The sequence below is a fragment of the Taudactylus pleione genome, unplaced genomic scaffold (genome assembly GCF_031769625.1).
Source record: "Taudactylus pleione unplaced genomic scaffold, aTauple2 ptg000021l, whole genome shotgun sequence".
NCBI classification, from domain to species: Eukaryota; Metazoa; Chordata; class Amphibia; order Anura; family Myobatrachidae; genus Taudactylus; species Taudactylus pleione.
The window spans coordinates 17,116,654-17,135,471 of record NW_028284423.1 but is presented as its reverse complement, the minus strand read 5'-3'; positions in this window follow the sequence as shown (position 1 = coordinate 17,135,471).

Here is an 18,818-nt window from a genome sequence, read left to right as displayed (position 1 = left end):
ATGCAATTCTAATTCTATTGCATCATATTGGCTCCACCTCCTCTCCACTGACCCGTGAATCGCGGCACTTTGCCGCGAGGGGGTGGGACTTAATAACATGGTGGTGCTTGCTCTCCCCTCTGTCAGGGGGGTTTCTGGGTACTCAGACCCCCTCCCTGCATGCGCTACTGTATAGGCTATGACTGGCCCAATAATTCCAGGCCATCTAGATGAGCTCTTGAGCTGCTCCCACGGCCTAATCTGGGGATTTACTGTATCCATATGTGGACCTCAGTATAATATATAACATGTGTAGGCAGTGGAAGGTAGCTAGTAGATGTATGGGCCCAACCCAGGGCCTATTGGACAATCCCACAATGTGGGAGTTTAGATTGCTTTGTGGTGATCTGACCCTGCAACCAATCAGAAACTTTCGTTCATTATCTATCCTGCACTAGACATATAAAAACAAATTGAGGATTTAATGCTGTGGTTCACGAGGGCTTTCAATATGGAAGGATGAATGGAATATTCAGGTGTCCGATAATAGATACCAAGGAAGATGTACTAAGCCTTGGAAAGAAATAAAGTGGAGATAGATCAAGTATCAACTAATCAGCTCCTGTCACTTTACAGACTGTTTGAAAAATGACAGGAGCTGATTGATTAGTTTCTTTCTCTTTCTACTTTATCTCTATCTTCAAGGCTAGTATATCTACCCCACCTTGTTAAATAGTGTAGTATGGTTGCTTGGGTTTTTTACCTTTGGCATAAAGCCAATAGCTCCAAGGACTACATTGTCTGATATTAGAACTTTCAAAGAACTTCCATATTAGACATGAATATTGCTTTGGAAAATCCTAATACAGTTATTTCCAAAAATATTTCCATATATCATTGCAGATTTTGCATATCTAATGCTTTACACATCAATTTAAGGGGCTAATTTAGACTTTGCATTACCTTGTTTATTTTGAGTCTCACATATATGATATAAGCAATTCAGAATACTCCTGTAAATGCTTCTCAAGATAAGATAATTTTAAAGCAATGTTTTCATTACAAAAGGTGACTTTATGGTCAAAATCTATTTAGAGGGAGTGCTCTTATTTCTTCCTGCTTATTATCCTTTGGGAATTTGTATATATGAAGACTTGCTCCTTGCAGAGTTGGAGTGCGAAGGACAGGCACCTTTGCTCTGAATGGCCAGAGTGTGGGAAAGGCTCTTTGTAATAGCTAGTAGTGCTTACACCCCCATTTGGGGTAAAAACTCAATGAAATACATTACTACAATGTATTAATGAATTGCATTGTAGCAATGTGCTTTATTGAGTTTATGCCCTGCATGTTTTTGTTTTTGAATTATTTATGTAAAACAATATTTTATGCTGTAAAGGTTTGTGCTAATGATCATCATGATCAGACTTTTGCTCCTGGGGTACAAAACATGTACGTCTCCTGACCGCCGATGTAAACATGCCTTTGGTATTATTATTATTATTGCTATTATTAACTTTCATTTAAACTGTGCTACAAAGTGTATGTAACATTGTACAAGGTAAATACAGAAAAGAGTAACAGGGTATGTTTACTGTAGTTGGCCTGTGTTAAAATGCTACTACCCACCCCTGTTACGCCCTTCTAGTTGTAAAGAGGTGCAACACTGGGGTACACAAATAGAGTAATGTTTATGTAGGAATGTGCATTATTCACACACTGTTTAAAAAAGCTTTTCAAAAGAGGCCCTCTCTAAATGAGCCCCTAAGCATTTATCAAATCCAGTGAATATTTTCTGTACCAATGGCTAATATTTGGATATTCTGTATATGGCTAATATTTGGATATTCAAAAATATCTTGGGCAAGACATTATGATTTAAACTGAGCCATGAATATTATAAAATGTTGACCTATTTATGTCTGACTAAAAAAAAAATATTTTCATTTAATCAAACATTTACTCACTAAATCATAAGAAGAATGGCTTTCAATAATGTCATTTGTTAGCGGTTGTTCTTTAGTAAGTATAGAGTGGTTAAATATAACACATTTGTTCATTCTCTGTTGTAATAAAGTTTGGGGGAATTATGCAATTGTTAATTTAGGGATATAAGGCCAGGATCATTGTACTGAAGCAATGTTGTTTTAGTTAAATGTGTCTATGGGAGCTGAATAAGTAATCCAGACTGTGAATTAAAGGGATTGGAAAAGAATAAAGTACTTTACAGGAGCGTTTGTAATTCTTTATGAGTCTAATAACTGGATATTGTGAATACATTTTTCAGCAACCTTATAAAATCATAAAACTCTTTGAGAACCGAGCAGCGGCCTTACTCCCATCAGAAGGCCTGAAACATGCGTATAGCTACACAAATTAATGTGGTGTTCATCGCCAAGAGATTTACCATACAGCCACCTATAGAGCATCCTGCAAGCACCTTATACTTCTGCCTATGCCTATAGCCTGTGTGGTATCAGAGGAGATCAGGGCCGGACTGGGACTAAAAATAGGCCCTGGCATTTAAAGAGCACACAGGCCCAACTCGCAACAGCATCTGGCTCCTGGCATAGACTCCTCCCCTTACTATTCCTGGTCCCTCCCAATTCTTAGTCTATGCTCTTACAAATATAATTAATATTAGAACAGCATACAAGTACACATCATTCTCTGTATTAAAAATGAAATATCTACAACAGAGCTCATCCTGCAGGGGATTCAAACATATGCCATAGTCAGACATTACTGGCGTAGGTCACACACAAAGAAAAGAGAAGGTATTTTCTCAAATGACCAAGCCCTAGATTAGCAGTTGTACAGGATTGGATAGTGTTCACTGCAGGAAATTTTTTAGGGCAGGATTGCTGAACGCAGAGGACACATCTGTGCTCACCAAAGCAGAGCTGTAACTACACATTTTAACAAAAGAGCGTTTGTGCCGCAATACACAGGTGAAGAAGGGAGAGCGTGTGCCGAAGGCACGCGCCAAAAAATCCAGGTGTGGTCTCGCTGGGAAGGTGCGTAACCACATAGTAGTACCCCCAATTCAAATTATGCCACACAGTAGTGACTCTTAGTCACATTATTATTATCTATTTCTATGGCGCCGTAAGTGTTCCGCAGGGCCTTACAAAGTACATAAATAAGTGAACAAGAAACCAGTGACTTACAGTACACTACAATACAGGACAAGTATATGCTGCATTAGTGATCATAGCGCTCAAAATAAGTAGCAGGTAGTCAGCAATCAATTGTTAGAGCTCTTTTGAGTAGTAAGAAGTAAAAGAAAGTATAAGGAGAAGCACATGAGGGAAGAGGGCCCTGCTTATGAGAGCCTACAATCTAAAGAAATGACACTGCACAGTAGTGCCCCTTCATTACATTACAGCGCACAGTAGTGTCCATTTTTCACTTTACATCACACAGTAGTGTCCCTTATTCACGTTACATCACACAGTAGTGCCGAATAGTCACGTTATGTCACACAGTAGTGTCCCTTAGTGGCGTCCAGTACATCCAGTCAGCGTCTTGTCCACCCTTGCGCGCTTTTCATCCATCGGCCAGCTGCGTCATGACATCACCGTGGCTGCACTCGATACTCCAGTGACTTCACTATGTACTCAGCATGGTGCCGCTGGGCAATCCTACTGGCAGCTCACAGGAGCTGTCAAAATGTCATCCAGCCATTCCTCCCAGGTTGCTCCCGGGCCCAGCCCCGCCGTGCATCTCATACCCGGCAGCATCACTAAGTAATAACGTGGCCAAGGGCCGGATTAAGACTTGTGGGGGCCCCATCCATAAAATTGCCAGGGAGAAGAAAGGGGGAAGGGAGAGAGGGCCTATTCATCGTCATGTAATTTTTACAAAAGCAGAGGAAAATTACAATTTTCACCTGCACTTGTAGAAATTAGGTTTTTGGGCCATTCATCAAGAAGGTAAAGCAGGAGATATTACAGATATCCCCATACACTAGTATCACAGATATCTCCTTCTTACCTTCCTCGGAATGGCCCACTGTCGCCATACGCACTTGTGCGCATGCATGACCCGAGGTAAGGGAGGGTGCATAATGATCTGCCAGCGATATCATATCGCTGGTAGATAGCTACTTGTGTACGGACCATAAGAGAGGGGGGAGAAAGTGAGAGAGATGGAGAGAGAGGGGAATTCAATTGCAGATGAAGGGTGCGAATTGCCATTGCCACAGCGTTTAAACGCCGGCCACGGCAGCCCTTCTCGCACCCTTCGCATGGTCAGCCGAATGCCCGATTCGCTCATAAGTGCTCGTTACTCTATGGGGTAGCGAACACTTTTGAGCGAAATCCCGCGGCAGTTGCCGCGCAGATTCGATCGGGCGAATGAATTCGCTCCTAATTGAGTTCCCCACAGAGAGTGAGATAAAGGAAAAGAGAGGGTGGGGGAAGGGAGGGGGACAGAGAAAGAAGTGGGGGGAGGAAAGGAGTGTGTGCACGCTCTATTGGAAGCACACTAACCTCAGGTACCATCTTTTCTAAAGGGGGCGGGCACTTTGCAGCATAAGGCCCCGCATCCTACTCACCCGCAAATCGCATCATTATTTAATCAAAGAGGGCGGGGCTTCCTAAGTCATCATTGGGTGCTACTGCCTGGAGGCGGGACGCGGGAGCCAGCCATGGGGCGTGCCTATAGTCCAGCCCTAATGTGGCCGCACATAGTAACAGAGGAAGCAGGGCTCACGGGCAGCTCTGCACGTTGACAGCTCGCATGAGCTGTCTCACTAGCATCCACCTGCCTGGGTGGACGCTGCCCGGGAGTGTCTTGGCATTACGCAATGACGCGGCCGCACATTTCAGAGCATGGCGCCGCCTGGGAGGTTGTTCTCCCGGGTAAGCCTGTGCTCTGTCAAACCGGCCCTTGTGGCCATCGGCCCTTCTGGCATTTGCCAGAAGTACCTGATTGCCAGTCCGGCCCTGGAGGAGAGATACAGCTTCCAGTCTCAGCTTTATCAACAGCCATATTCTAGCTTTCACTCTATGGTCGAGCTAACGATAAAAGTCCCAGACATCTGACTCTGTAGAAAAATAAGTGCGACACACCCCTTCATTTAAACAAGTGTGCAACATCAGCAGGGGCAGAACTATGGGAGCCAATGGAGGCGCATGCCGCTGGGCTCCAGCACTGAAAGGGCACCTCCTCCATTGTCCACAACATATTCACCCCACTTAGGGCTATAACTATGCACCCGGAGAGTAACGTCACGGCCGCCCAATACATGGCACCCATTTGCGGCACCTGAGAAGCTACCATACACTAGTGGAGTGCTCCATGTCAGTCCATCAACTGCTGCCTTTCATCTATATAGTCTGTCTGCATGCGAATTGCTACTTACAGTGTCAGCAGCTGTGACGGGGGGGGGGCACCAAATTATAACTTGCCTCCGGGAGTCTGGGATGAACTTACGCCACTGAACATCAGCCACCAGTCTTCCCATGTAATCCTTTAGAATTTATGGCATTGGTATTAACCTATAGCAGCACTTTGGTTTATGCAAGTTTTGTAGGAGTGGTATTGGGTTGTCTGGCAGCTGGCACAGACAAGGAAAATAGCCCAAACAGACCAGGTGATGATGGTACATGGTAATTCAGGTATCGTCTGTTCAGTAAACATTCAAGGATATTTGGGCAGCAAGAAAAGTTCAGTACAAGTAGAAGACAATGATTACTGGATCAACACCTGAGCTCATGTCCATCCCGGTCATTTAGACGCATCATGCCAAGTGGGAGAAAATGTTACAAAGGATGAAAGAGCATATCTGCATCTACAACTCCTTATACAGTGGCTACGCCTGTCCCGGCCACCAATATCTGCTCCATAGCATAACCTGAATTTCAACAATTCAGACTTGTGTTTGTCAATTATCCTTTCTATACTTGGAAGTTTTAACACAGTATGTGATCACTAAGCTAGACCCATAGATAATAGGCCACAGACTAGAGACCGACTAGGATCTGCATAGAGGTGAAGAGAACTAGGTTGTTGGACATAACATATTCTGCCATTCATTCAACAACTGTTAGTTGTATGATTGTTGATAGATTTGATGAATTTACTGTGCATTTGAGGCTTTCAAATAAGCAGAAAATCTCATTAGGCCCTTTTGAATACAAAGTCCTACATGCATCAAGTAGGCTGTTAAGCTACTATCTTTATCTCCTATTTACAAGTTACCTGTGACATAATAGCGAACTTCAAGAATTTAAGAATGATAAGAATACATACAGTCAGGTCCATAAATATTGGTACATTGACAGAATTTTCAGATTTTGGCCTCTATTCACCACCACAATGGTTTTGTAATGAAACAAACAAGATGTGCTTTAACTGCAGACTTTCAGATTTAATTTGAGGGTAATTACATCCAAATTGGGTGAACGGTGTAGGAATTACAACAGTTTCAACATGTGCCTCCCACTTTTTAAGGTGCCAAAAGTAATGGGACTATCAACTCAAAAGCTATTTCATGGACAGGTGTGGGCTATTCCCTCATTATTTTATTATCAATTAAGCAGGTAAAAGGTCTGGAGTTGATTCTAGGTGTGACATTTGCATTTGGAATCAGTTGCTGTCAACTCTCAATATGAGATCCAAAGAGCTGTCACTATCAGTGAAGCAAGCCATCATTAGGCTGAAAAATCAAAACAAACCCATCAGAGAGATAGCAAAAACATTAGGTGTGGCCAAATCAACTGTTTGGAACATTCTTAAAAAGAAAGAATGCACCGGAGAGCTCAGCAACACCAAAAGGCCCGGAAGACCACGGAAAACAACTGTGGTGGATGACAAAATAATTATTTCCCTGGTGAAGAAAAACCCCTTCACAACAGTTGGCCAAATCAAGAACACTCTCCAGGAGGTACATGTATATGTGTCAAAGTCAACAATCAAGAGAAGACTTCACAAGAGTGAATATAGAGGGTTCACCACAAGATGCAAACCATTGGTGAGACACAAAAGCAGGAAGACCAGATTAGAGTTTGCCAAACAACATCTAAAAAAGCCATTACAGTTCTGGAACAACATCCTATTGATAGATGAGACAAAGATCAACTTGTACCAGAGTGATGGGAAGAGAAGAGAAGGAAAGGAACTGCTCATGATCCAAAACATACCACAGTGAAGCATGGTGGTGGTAGTGTCATGGCGTGGGCAGCAGAATGAATTCTGAAGTGTTTCGGGCAATATTATATGCTCATATTCAGTCAAATGCTTCAGAACTCATTGGACGGCGATTCACAGTGCAGATGGACAATGACCCGAAGCATACTGCAAAAGCAACCAAAGAGTTTTTTAAGGCTAAAAAGTGGAATGTTATGCAATGGCCAAGTCAATCCCCTGACCTGAATCCGATTGAGCATGCATTTCACTTGATGAAGACAAAACTGAAGGGAAAATGCCCCAAGAACAAGCAGGAACTGAAGACATTTGCAGTAGAGGCCTGGCAGAGCATTACCAGGGATGAAACCCAGCGTCTGGTGATGTCTATGCGTTCCAGACTTCAGTCTGTAATTGCCTGCAAAGGATTTGCAACAAAGTATTAAAAAGTGAAAGTTAGATTTAGGATTGTTTAGTTTGTCCCATTGCTTTTGGCCCCTTAAAAAGTGGGAGGCACATATAGAAACTGTTGTAATTCCTACACCGTTCACCTGATTTGGATGTAATTACCCTCAAATTAAATCTGAAAGTCTGCAGTTAAATCACATCTTGTTTGTTTCATTTCAAAGCCATTGTGGTGGTGAATAGAGGACAAAATATGAAAATTCTGTCAATGTCCCAATATTTATGGACCTGACTGTAGATATCTACTGCTCACTTACAGACTCAACCATCAAAGAGTGCATCTGACAGAATCATACTGGAGTATAGTGGATCCGATACTGTCACTCTAGCTTGGAGTGATATGTAATGGATGCATGGAGTCTAATGTGGAGCAGGACACCTTCATGAATGTATGAACTTTTCTGCTAATATCATGTAAGTGGGTGGACCTATAGGCAATTGCGTTCATGTGAAAGAGTCTTTAAAGAGCTGACATGTGTATGCTCCTGCTATCCAAGTTGGCGACCAGCATTCCCAGTACTTTTTGGAGGACTTCTGGTCCAGCGTATAACCGTATCATATAAAAAGTCTTGTATTTAACAGACAGCCTGATTGTAGAAATATAGCTTTCAAATATGGACTTGTTGCCAGTAAATTCTCTGCTTGCATAAATAATGTGACAGAGGGTCTAATTATTAACTTTTACTCATGGGTAGAAGACATAGAAACCTCATGAAAACCTCTAAAAGCAACTCTACTCATCTTACATTATTCAGACATATTACTTAATTGCTTACTCATGTATCCTGTCCTAAAATATTTCAAAATCTCTTTTTTTTTTTTTTACAGAAAGAACAAGGGAGGATTACAGCATCATCAGCCAGTAGAACCTCTACCACAGTCTTGGAGGTTGATGAACATAAAAATCCTTATTGTATGGACTTGATGAAAGAGGTAAAGAAAACTATCCAAACAGAACTTTAGCTACATACACACTGGAGCAATGTTGTTACGATTTGGCCAAATCATAATGACATATTGTGCATATCGTGCAGTGTGTATGCACAATATGAATGCTGCACATCAAACCTGATGATATCGCAAGCAGCCTCATTCATGTTAATGAAAGACGGAACAAGTGGTCATTCTTTTGTTCATAACATCGCTTTAATGTGTACCTGCGGTACAATATGTTCACCCGACAGGCTGACATATTGTCCCGGTACACATCGTCCAGTGTATACCTAACTTAAGGGCAGCTGTTGGGAAACTGAAAACAGATGTTGTCTCAATTGGTGGTTGCACTGCTTTGAAGATAAAATAGATCAGACATCTGTGACTTTAAGCATCAGTAGGTAGAGAACTAAAAAAAAGATCTAACTGTACTCTGTTCAGATGTCACATCTTTACAAGACCTGGTTAAAAACTTTGAGAATTGCTCAATGATAAAGAACATTCAACTAAATATTATTAAATATGTACTTCGAGGGACTAATAAAACAACTTCTACCCGAGATCCCCAGAGATAGATTCTTATGCTGGCTATACACCAGACCAACTTTCCTCCAATCATCCAACTAGTTGGTTGGTTGGAATGAAAATCCGGTAATGTATAGGACCAAATGACAATCAGCCATTTGCTCCCAAACACCAGAAAACACGAAAAAGGTAATTCAGGCAAGTTGGTTAAATCTGATAGATTAAATCAACTTGTCTGAACAACAGCTTTCGTCCATTTTCCAGTGTTTGGGAGCAAATGGCTGGTTGTCATCTGCTCCCTGTATTACCGAATTTTCATTCCAACCAACCATCTAGATGGATGGTTAGAGGAAAGTTGGTCTGGTGTATGTCCAGCTTCACTTGATCTTGCTCACCAGACTTTCTGCTCTTAACCGGTGGCCAGCTACTCAGGAATAAAGTGGTGTGTCTGCATTATTTCACAGAAAAAGAAGAGGTTATGCCAGTAAGAATCACCCAGAATAATTTGTATCAATGGCCAATGTTTCAAATGTTTCAAGACCTAAAGGTGTCCACACACATACTGATGTGCTAACGATCCGATTTCTTGTCCAATTTCCTCATGAACTTTCACGGGAGCTGCCTTGCCGTCATGATCACGATTTTGGAAAAGAGACACCCAATCTGTTTTACGATCTCACGATCTATCGGATCGTACGCATCGTGAGATTGGCCATAAGAAATCGTGAGTTTAAAAAAAAAAAGACAGGCTCTTGACTATTGGTGGGAAATTTAATAGCCATAACAATGGGAGGGGCTATCTAGGGAGTATAAAAAGCAGGCACCCTTTAAAATCTGTGTACATTCTGCTCTGCTACTAGATGAGGCTAGATGTATTCCTGCTGAATCCTGTACTTTGCTACTGTGCTCTTTGTATTTGGCTTGCCTTTTACAAAGTTTATTCTACCTGCAAGTGTGTGCTACCTACCTGCATTCTATCCTGTTCCTGAATTCTGTACTGATGCATCCCTATCGGTATAGAGTGTTGGTCGCTGAAGCTGGGGTCCGGGAGATTAGGAAGAGGGCTCAGCGAAGAAGGATGAGAGCATGCTGGACAAAGGAGTGGCTTCTAGAAAGGGAAACCCGCTCTCACATGTCCCTGCTGATGGAGATCAAGGAGAACTACCCGGATGACTATCGGAACTACCTACGCATGGATGATGCCACCTTCCAGGAATTGCTGCATCTGACTGGTGGCTACCCTGAGGTACCTGGCTACTGGAAGGTCATTTGAAGACCTGAAGTTTGGGATACTCATCTCACCTCAGTCCTTGGGCGTCATCATTCCGGAGACCTCCAAAGCCATCGTTAAAGTGCTACAGTACCACTATTGCAAGGTAAGTAAAAAAAACACACCACACATTGGTTTCTTGTGTAAAGAATTTTTATTTTTTTATTTTTTACTCACCATAAAGCAAAAAATTGCCTTCATTTAGTACAATGTGCACTGATCTGCAGGCAACTGAAAGTGTGCACTAAACTGTGTGCAATATCCTTTTTTTTATAACAATTTTACAAAATAACATTAACACCAAATTTTATGAATCCCTATAGGTAGCCGGCTGTATGTGATAGGGTGGGTCAGACACCAGTTTGAACAGGCCAATACACACATGGCACCAGGCCTGCCATCAGAAATTGTGGGGCCCGGTACTGTCAAAGTAGACAGGGACCCCCCCGGGGGGAGGGAGGGGATGGATTTATATATATAAATAAGCTGTAACCACATAAAATATGTTGAAAAAGCTAGACCCACATAAAAAAGCCAGGAAAGTCTGACTGGACTTGAGGGGGGGGCAGGACAATGATGGCTGGCAGGACTAGGGGGGAGACGCACAGGGCCAGGGGGGCTGTCTGGACTGGGGAGTGGGGCATGGCAGGGAATGCTGTCTAGCCTAAGAGAGGGACAGGGAAGGCTGGCTGAACTAGCTGGGGAGGCTCAGGGCAGAGAGGGGAGGACAGGGTAGCCCATCAGCCTCATTCTCACTCCATCCCCAGCATGTCTCTGCCTCTTTTCCCCCCAGCCCCAGCATGTGTCCCAGCCCCAGCGTGTCTCTGTCTCATTTTCCCTCCATCCCCAGCGTGTCTCTTCCTTGTTCTTCCCCCCAGCGTGTCCCAGCCCCAGCGTGTCAGCCTCTTCCCCCCCAGCATGTGTCAGCCCCTATCAGCCCCAGCATGTGTGTCAGCCTCTTTCTCTCTCTCCCCCTCCCCAAACCACCACCACTACTTACTTACCTTATTTGCATCTTCCTCTGCAGCTCCTCTCGATCCCTTCCAGCAGCCCGGCCCTTTGTTATGACACAGCGCACGTGACGTCACGCGTGCTGTGTCATAACAAGGGCCCGGGCCGGGTGTCTGTCTTGTTGGAGCCGGAGCAGCCAAAGCGGGCCCGCTCTGGCTCCAACCATTTAATTAATGGGGAGTCGGGACCAGGTTGGCGGGCAGCGGCGCTAGTTCCACCCCTGACTCTATGGCTGCTGGTGCAGTACTGCAGCCAGCCGGGCCCCCCTCTGTCTCTGCTCTCTCCGGGCCCGGGACTCGAGGCACGGCAGTCCCCCGTGATGGCGGCCCAGCATGGCACAAGTATACATTGTGGCCCCGGGTTCCAGCAATGTGTACTTGTGCCATGTGCGTAGTGACCTTGTCCAAATGGCATCATCACCACCCTATCCCATGCAGCAAGCACCTATTAGAATTCATAATATTTGGTGATGTTAAAAGCAAGACAAAAAAGCAACAAAATTAAATATTTACCAAATTTTATGAATCCCAATAGGTAGCTGGCTGTATGTGATAGGGTGGGTCAGACGCCAGTTTGAACAGGCTAATACACACATGGCACAAGTATACATTGTGGCCCCGGCTTCCAGCAATGTGTACTTGTGCCATGTGTGTAGTGACCTTGTCCAAATGGCGTCTTCACCACCCTATCCCATGCAGCAAGCACTTATTAGAATTCATAAAATTTGGTGATATTAAAAGCAAGAAAAAATTGACATCTCTGTATATTGGGGCGACTCATCCGCTGCATCCAGCAGAGCATTATACAAGGTCGTGCTGGTGCTTGGGGTGCTTGGTGGGGGAGTAATATCTAACTGGGCAGAGGGGGGGGGTGGACATACCTTTTTGGGGCAGGGGATAATAGCATTGGGTCTGCTATGTATGTAGAATTGGAGATATTTTTTTCCATACAGCGACTCAACAGGTCGTAGTTTAACCTTAGAAAATTTCTTTGGATATCTGTATCCATATTTCTCAATGTGCTGTTCACATGAGCTGTGAATTCATATATTACATCTGGAGGTTTCTGCAGCAGACGTTCTGCATTTTGGAAAAAATTGTCCTCACGTTCAGCAAGGTTCTCCTTTCTCCCCTGTTTTTTTTTCTTTTTTGCGGTCGTTGTGAAGAAGATGAGGGTCCAGGTGGAAGTGGAGTTTCCACGTGTGGTATTCTCCGGCTCACTGTCACCACCGAGCAGACTGAGGTCCGGTGTGGATGCTAAATCAGGGTCTTGGGTGGGAGTTTATATAGGAAAAAAAGAAAAAATATATATTATAGTCATGTTTTAACCCCTTTTTTACTATTTTTACAGTTTCCTAACACCGTGGAGGAGTGGACCAGCATCGCGAAAGATTTTGAACAACGTTGGAATTTCCCTAACTGCGGAGGAGTCATCGATGGGAAACACATCCGCATCAACCCACCTGCCAACACCGGATCATATTACTACAACTACAAAGGATTCTTCAGCATCGTTCTCATGGCAGTGGTGAATGCCAACTATGAATTTCTGTTTGTGGATGTTGGCAAGAATGGCTGTGCTTCGGATGGTGGGTCCTTCAAAAAGACGGCTTTCTACCAGAGACTCACCAACAAAACCCTCAACTTGCCCTCACTGGACCAGACAAAGCACGGCCTAAATTACGTTTTCGTCGCAGACAAGGCTTTTGCATTACATGAACATGTGATGAAGCCATTTGCACAGAGGGGCCTGACCAGAGAGAAGAGGATCTACAACTACCATCTATCCCGGGCTCGGCGAATTGTGGAAAATGCGTTTGGAATAACGAGCAACCGCTTCCGCATTTTCCACACCACCATCAATCTACGTGTGGAGAAGATAGACTGGGTCGTGATGGCGTGCTGTGTGCTGCACAACTTTCTGCGAAGAAAATCTACTCAATGAGGACCTGTCACACGCCGGCTTGGAGACCCCAGAATCAGACCCCGTCGCTTACCTGTGCGGGCGCTGACCCGCGCTGTCTTCCGGCTCCCGCGCTGTACGCTGTTGTCCTCTGGAGGGTCCCGCTGCTGTGCTGCTCCCACGCCGGCTCCTGCTCACCGCTGGTCCCTGCTGACTACCTCCAGGAAGCGCTGTCCTCCGGTCCATGGGCGCGGCCATCTTGGATTGCCCATGTGACCCCACTTCCACCAATGAGGAGCCTTCTCCTTCTCTCTAAGCCTGTCAGCTCCCAGTGTCCACTATAAAAGGATCCCCAATGCTCACACAAGTTGCCAGTGCAACTAGTTTCTTAGTTTAGCTAAGTAGCCTTCCCACTGCGCTCCAGCCGCTCCATGTAGCCACTCAGCTACCAACGTCTACCCACGGCTATCCAGCCGCTCCACGTAGCCACTCAGCTACCAACGTCTACCCACGGCTATCCAGCCGCTCCACGTAGCCACTCAGCTACCAACGTCTACCCACGGCTATCCAGCCGCTCAACGTAGCCTCTCAGCTACCAACGTCTACCCACGGCTATCCAGCCGCTCCACGTAGCCACTCAGCTACCAACGTCTACCCACGGCTATCCAGCCGCTCCACGTAGCCACTCAGCTACCAACGTCTACCCACGGCTATCCAGCCGCTCCACGTAGCCACTCAGCTACCAACGTCTACCCACGGCTATCCAGCCGCTCCACGTAGCCTCTCAGCTACCAACGTCTACCCACGGCTATCCAGCCGCTCCACGTAGCCACTCAGCTACCAACGTCTACCCACGGCTATCCAGCCGCTCCACGTAGCCTCTCAGCTACCAACGTCTACCCACGGCTATCCAGCCGCTCCACGTAGCCACTCAGCTACCAACGTCTACTCACGGCTATCCAGCCGCTCCACGTAGCCACTCAGCTACCAACGTCTACCCACGGCTATCCAGCCGCACCACGTAGCCACTCAGCTACCAACGTCTACCCACGGCTATCCAGCCGCTCCACGTAGCCACTCAGCTACCAACGTCTACCCACGGCTATCCAGCCGCTCCACGTAGCCACTCAGCTACCAACGTCTACCCACGGCTATCCAGCCGCTCCACGTAGCCTCTCAGCTACCAACGTCTACCCACGGCTATCCGGCCGCTCCACGTAGCCACTCAGCTACCAACGTCTACCCACGGCTATCCAGCTGCTCTACGTAGTCACTCAGCTACCTACGTCTACCCACTGCTATCCAGCCGCTCCACATAGCCACTCAGCTATCAACGTCTACCCTAGGCTATCCAGCCGCTCCACGCAGCTTCCTAGCTATCTCGTTACTGCCGCATTCCTCAAACCCCTGTCAGTTCGCTGCACCCTCTCATGCGGAGAAACTTCATTAAGCCAAGCCTCCTCCAGCGAGCGTCTGCGCCAAATAATACAGATCCAAGGCCCAGTCCGGGAACACAGCTCCTAAATTCCACGGTTGTGACAGTTTGCACTGGCCAGATGGACTCGGCAAGTGGTCAAGGATCTGGGATAGAAGCCTCGCAGGATGTACTATCCCGTCTGGAAAGACAGGAGACCTCTCAGGCTCAGCTGATCCAATTTATCCAAGATATGTCGTCACGCCTGGACAACATCCAGTCCTTACTGGCTCATCCCGCTCCCGCTGGCTCCCAAGCCGCCTCTCCTCCTGTGGTGTCACCTGCTCCTCCGGTTCTACCTCCTGCTCGTCTTCAGCTCTCCCCTCCGAGCAAGTTCGATGGCAACCCCAAATTATGCAGGGGTTTTTTAAATCAATGCGAAATCCAATTCGAGCTACAATCCGCCAACTTTCCGACGGCCAGAACCAGGGTGGCATATATCATCTCTCTACTCTCTGGCCAAGCACTCAATTGGGTCTCGCCCCTTTGGGAGAAGTCGGACCCCCTGCTCTCCAACTACCCCGAATTTGTTGCTACATTTCGCAAAATCTTTGATGAACCCGGAAGAACCACCTCCGCATCAGCTGATATTCTACGCCTCCGTCAGGGCAGCAGGACCGTCGGCCAATACGTAGTCCAGTTCCAGACTCTGGCTTCAGAAGTCAATTGGAACGAGGATGCCCTCATCGCTGCCTTCTGGAGTGGCCTTTCTGAAAGGCTCAAAGACGACCTAGCTTCCCGTGACCTTCCAACCAGTTTGGATGGGTTAATCTCCCTCTGCAACAAGGTGGATCTCCGTCACAGGGAGCGTGCCTTGGAAAGAGGCAGATTTGATCGTGGAAGGCCACGTCCAGTTTCCCGCTTACCCTCTCCTCCTCTGGGCGAAGAACCGATGCAGGTCAACCGCTCTCATTTATCGGCTGAGGAGCGTCAGAAAAGGCGGAGGCAGAACCTCTGTATGTACTGCGGATCTCCGCAACATTTAGTTAAAACTTGTCCCATTCGTCCGGGAAACGCCTCCTCCTAACTTATGAAAGAGAGGTTAAGTTAGGAGTTGCCATTGAATCACAAAGGAAGTCTGATTCCACCATCCAGGCTCATTTAAAGTGTCCTCGAGGTTCCAAAGCAGTATTAGCTCTCCTGGATTCCGGAGCGGCAGAGAACTTTGTCACTACTGAATTTGTCCAGAAGCATCAAATCCCCATGGAAGCGTTGCCTCGAGTCATCACTTTAACCGCCATCGATGGTAGTGGCATTTCTAGTGGAACCATCACCCATCGTACAACACCACTTAAACTTACCATTGGGGTGCTCCATTCCGAACAACTATCCTTCCTAGTGATTCCCAAAGCCTCTCATTCTTTAGTCCTCGGATTACCCTGGCTACAGAGACATTCACCTCAAATCAATTGGACCACCATGCAAATAATCTCCTGGGGTTCCAATTGCTTCAAAGGTTGCCTTCAGCGGGTAATACCTATCAGATTTTCCGTTGTACGGGATTCTACAGACCTGCCCAAAGCCTACGATGGGTTTCAGGACGTCTTTTGCAAACAGAGCGCAGACCTGTTACCTCCCCATCGTGATTGGGACTGTCCCATAGATCTGATTCCCGGGAAGAATCCTCCTAGGGGCCGAACCTATCCTCTATCTCTCCGTGAGACTCAGGCCATGTCGGAGTACATTACGGAAAACTTAAATAAAGCCTTCATTCGACCTTCCACGTCTCCAGCAGGGGCTGGCTTTTTCTTCGTAAAAAAAAAAGATGGTGGCTTGCGCCCGTGTATTGACTACCGGGGTCTTAATGAAATAACTATTAAGAATCGCTACCCTCTTCCTCTCATCACAGAGTTATTTGATAGAGTCAAGGGAGCCACAGTTTTTTCCAAACTCGACCTAAGAGGAGCCTATAATTTAATTTGTATCCGTCCAGGCGATGAATGGAAAACGGCCTTCAACACCAGGGATGGGCACTACGAGTATCTCGTTATGCCCTTCGGCCTCTGTAATGCTCCGGCCGTCTTCCAGTTTTTCGTCAATGAAATCTTCCGGGACCTCTTGTACAAGTGTGTGGTCGTTTACTTAGACGACATTTTGATTTTTTCTCAAGACCTCCAAACTCATCGAGACCAGGTCAAACAAGTCCTTCTGAGGTTACGGTCCAATCAACTGTTTTGCAAATTAGAGAAGTGTCTGTTTGAGGTCTCAAGTGTACCATTCCTAGGATACATTATCTCCGGAACAGGCCTTCAAATGGATTCGTCAAAACTACAAGCCATTCTTGATTGGTCTCTTCCTTCTTCCTTAAAATCCATACAAAGATTCCTAGGATTTGCCAATTACTATCGCAAGTTTGTAAAAGGTTTCTCGACTCTGGTAGCTCCGATTACAGCCCTCACCCGCAAGGGAGCAGATCCAACTATATGGCCCGTCGAAGCTACCTCTGCATTTCAACTTCTTAAGCAAGCCTTCATCTCCGCTCCCATCTTAAAGCAACCAGACTCCACCCGGCCCTTTATCCTGGAGGTGGACGCATCCTCTGAAGGTGTCGGTGCAGTGCTCTCCCAGCGATTTAAAGATGAAAAACTTCATCCCTGTGGTTTCTTTTCCCGGAAGTTTTTGCCTGCAGAGAAGAACTACACCATTGGAGATCAAGAGTTACTCGCCATGAAACTAGCCCTCGAAGAATGGCGATATCTTCTAGAAGGAGCTCATTACCCCATTACCATTTTTACTGACCACAAGAACCTCCTTTATCTTAAATCTACTAATTGCTTGAACCCTCGTCAAGCCCAGTGGGCAATGTTTTTCTCCAGATTTAATTTCAAAGTCTCCTATTGCCCCGGTTCACCAAACCTCAAAGCCGACGCACTCTCCCGTTCCATGACGAGCAACCCTGATCTACCCATGGAGCAGCCCCAACCAATCTTGAATTCCGCTTCCTTCGCCTCTACTCAACTATCTTCTATACCCCCGGTTGGGAAGACTTTCATCGCTCCGGAACTCCGCAAGAGGTTACTGCATTGGGCTCATGCTTCCCGGTTCTCTGGTCACCTGGGTATGGATAAAACCCTAGAATTTATCCAGCGGTCCTATTGGTGGTCTTCGATGAAAAAGGACGTCAGGTCTTATGTGTCTTCATGCATCAAATGTGCCCAACACAAGATACCTCGGCGGGTTCCACACGGTCAACTCCAACCTCTTGCAATTCCATCTAAGCCATGGACTCACCTATCTATGGATTTCATCTCTGATCTTCCTCCATCTCAGGGCCACAACACAATTTGGGTTATCGTGGATCGTTTTTCTAAAATGGCTCATTTCGTACCACTTACTGGGCTTCCGTCTGCACCTCTACTCGCCCAGAGCTTTATAAAAGAGATCTACAAGCTCCACGGCCTTCCTCAAGAGATCATCTCCGACAGGGGAGTACAGTTCGTAGCGAAGTTCTGGAGGTCACTCTGCTCAGCCCTTCAGGTAAAACTCAAATTTTCTACCGCTTATCATCCCCAGACCAACGGTCAGACCGAAAGGGTCAATCAAGACCTGGAACAGTTCCTGTGCACTTTTGTCTCCTCCTCCCAAGATGACTGGATTGAACTTCTTCCTCGGGCCGAATTTGCCCACAATAATCATTATCACACATCCACCAGCTCAACTCCGTTTTTTACAGTTTTTGGTCAACATCCTCGAGTGCCAGATTTCCCTCTTCTTCCCACATTAGATGTGCCTGCGGCCAAAATGTCCCTTCAACGATTCTCCAACATCTGGGAAAAGGTTCGTTCCTCTCTGACTAAAACGTCAGCCCGGTACAAGAGATTTGCTGACCGCCAAAGACGAGCGATTCCAAATTTCCGACCTGGGGATATGGTCTGGCTCTCTACCCGAAACCTAAGACCACGAGTACCCTCGATGAAATTTGCTCCGCGATTCATTGGTCCATTCCCAATCATCAAAGTCCTGAATCCTGTGGCTTACAAGTTAAAGCTTCCTCCATTTCTTCGCATTCCAAGTTCCTTCCATATTTCTCTTTTAAAAGCACTAGTCTTAAACCGATTTCAGAAGGTCCTGCCTAAAGCTTCTAGTGTTCAAACACAGCAGGGAGAGGAGTTCGAAGTTGACAGAATCTTA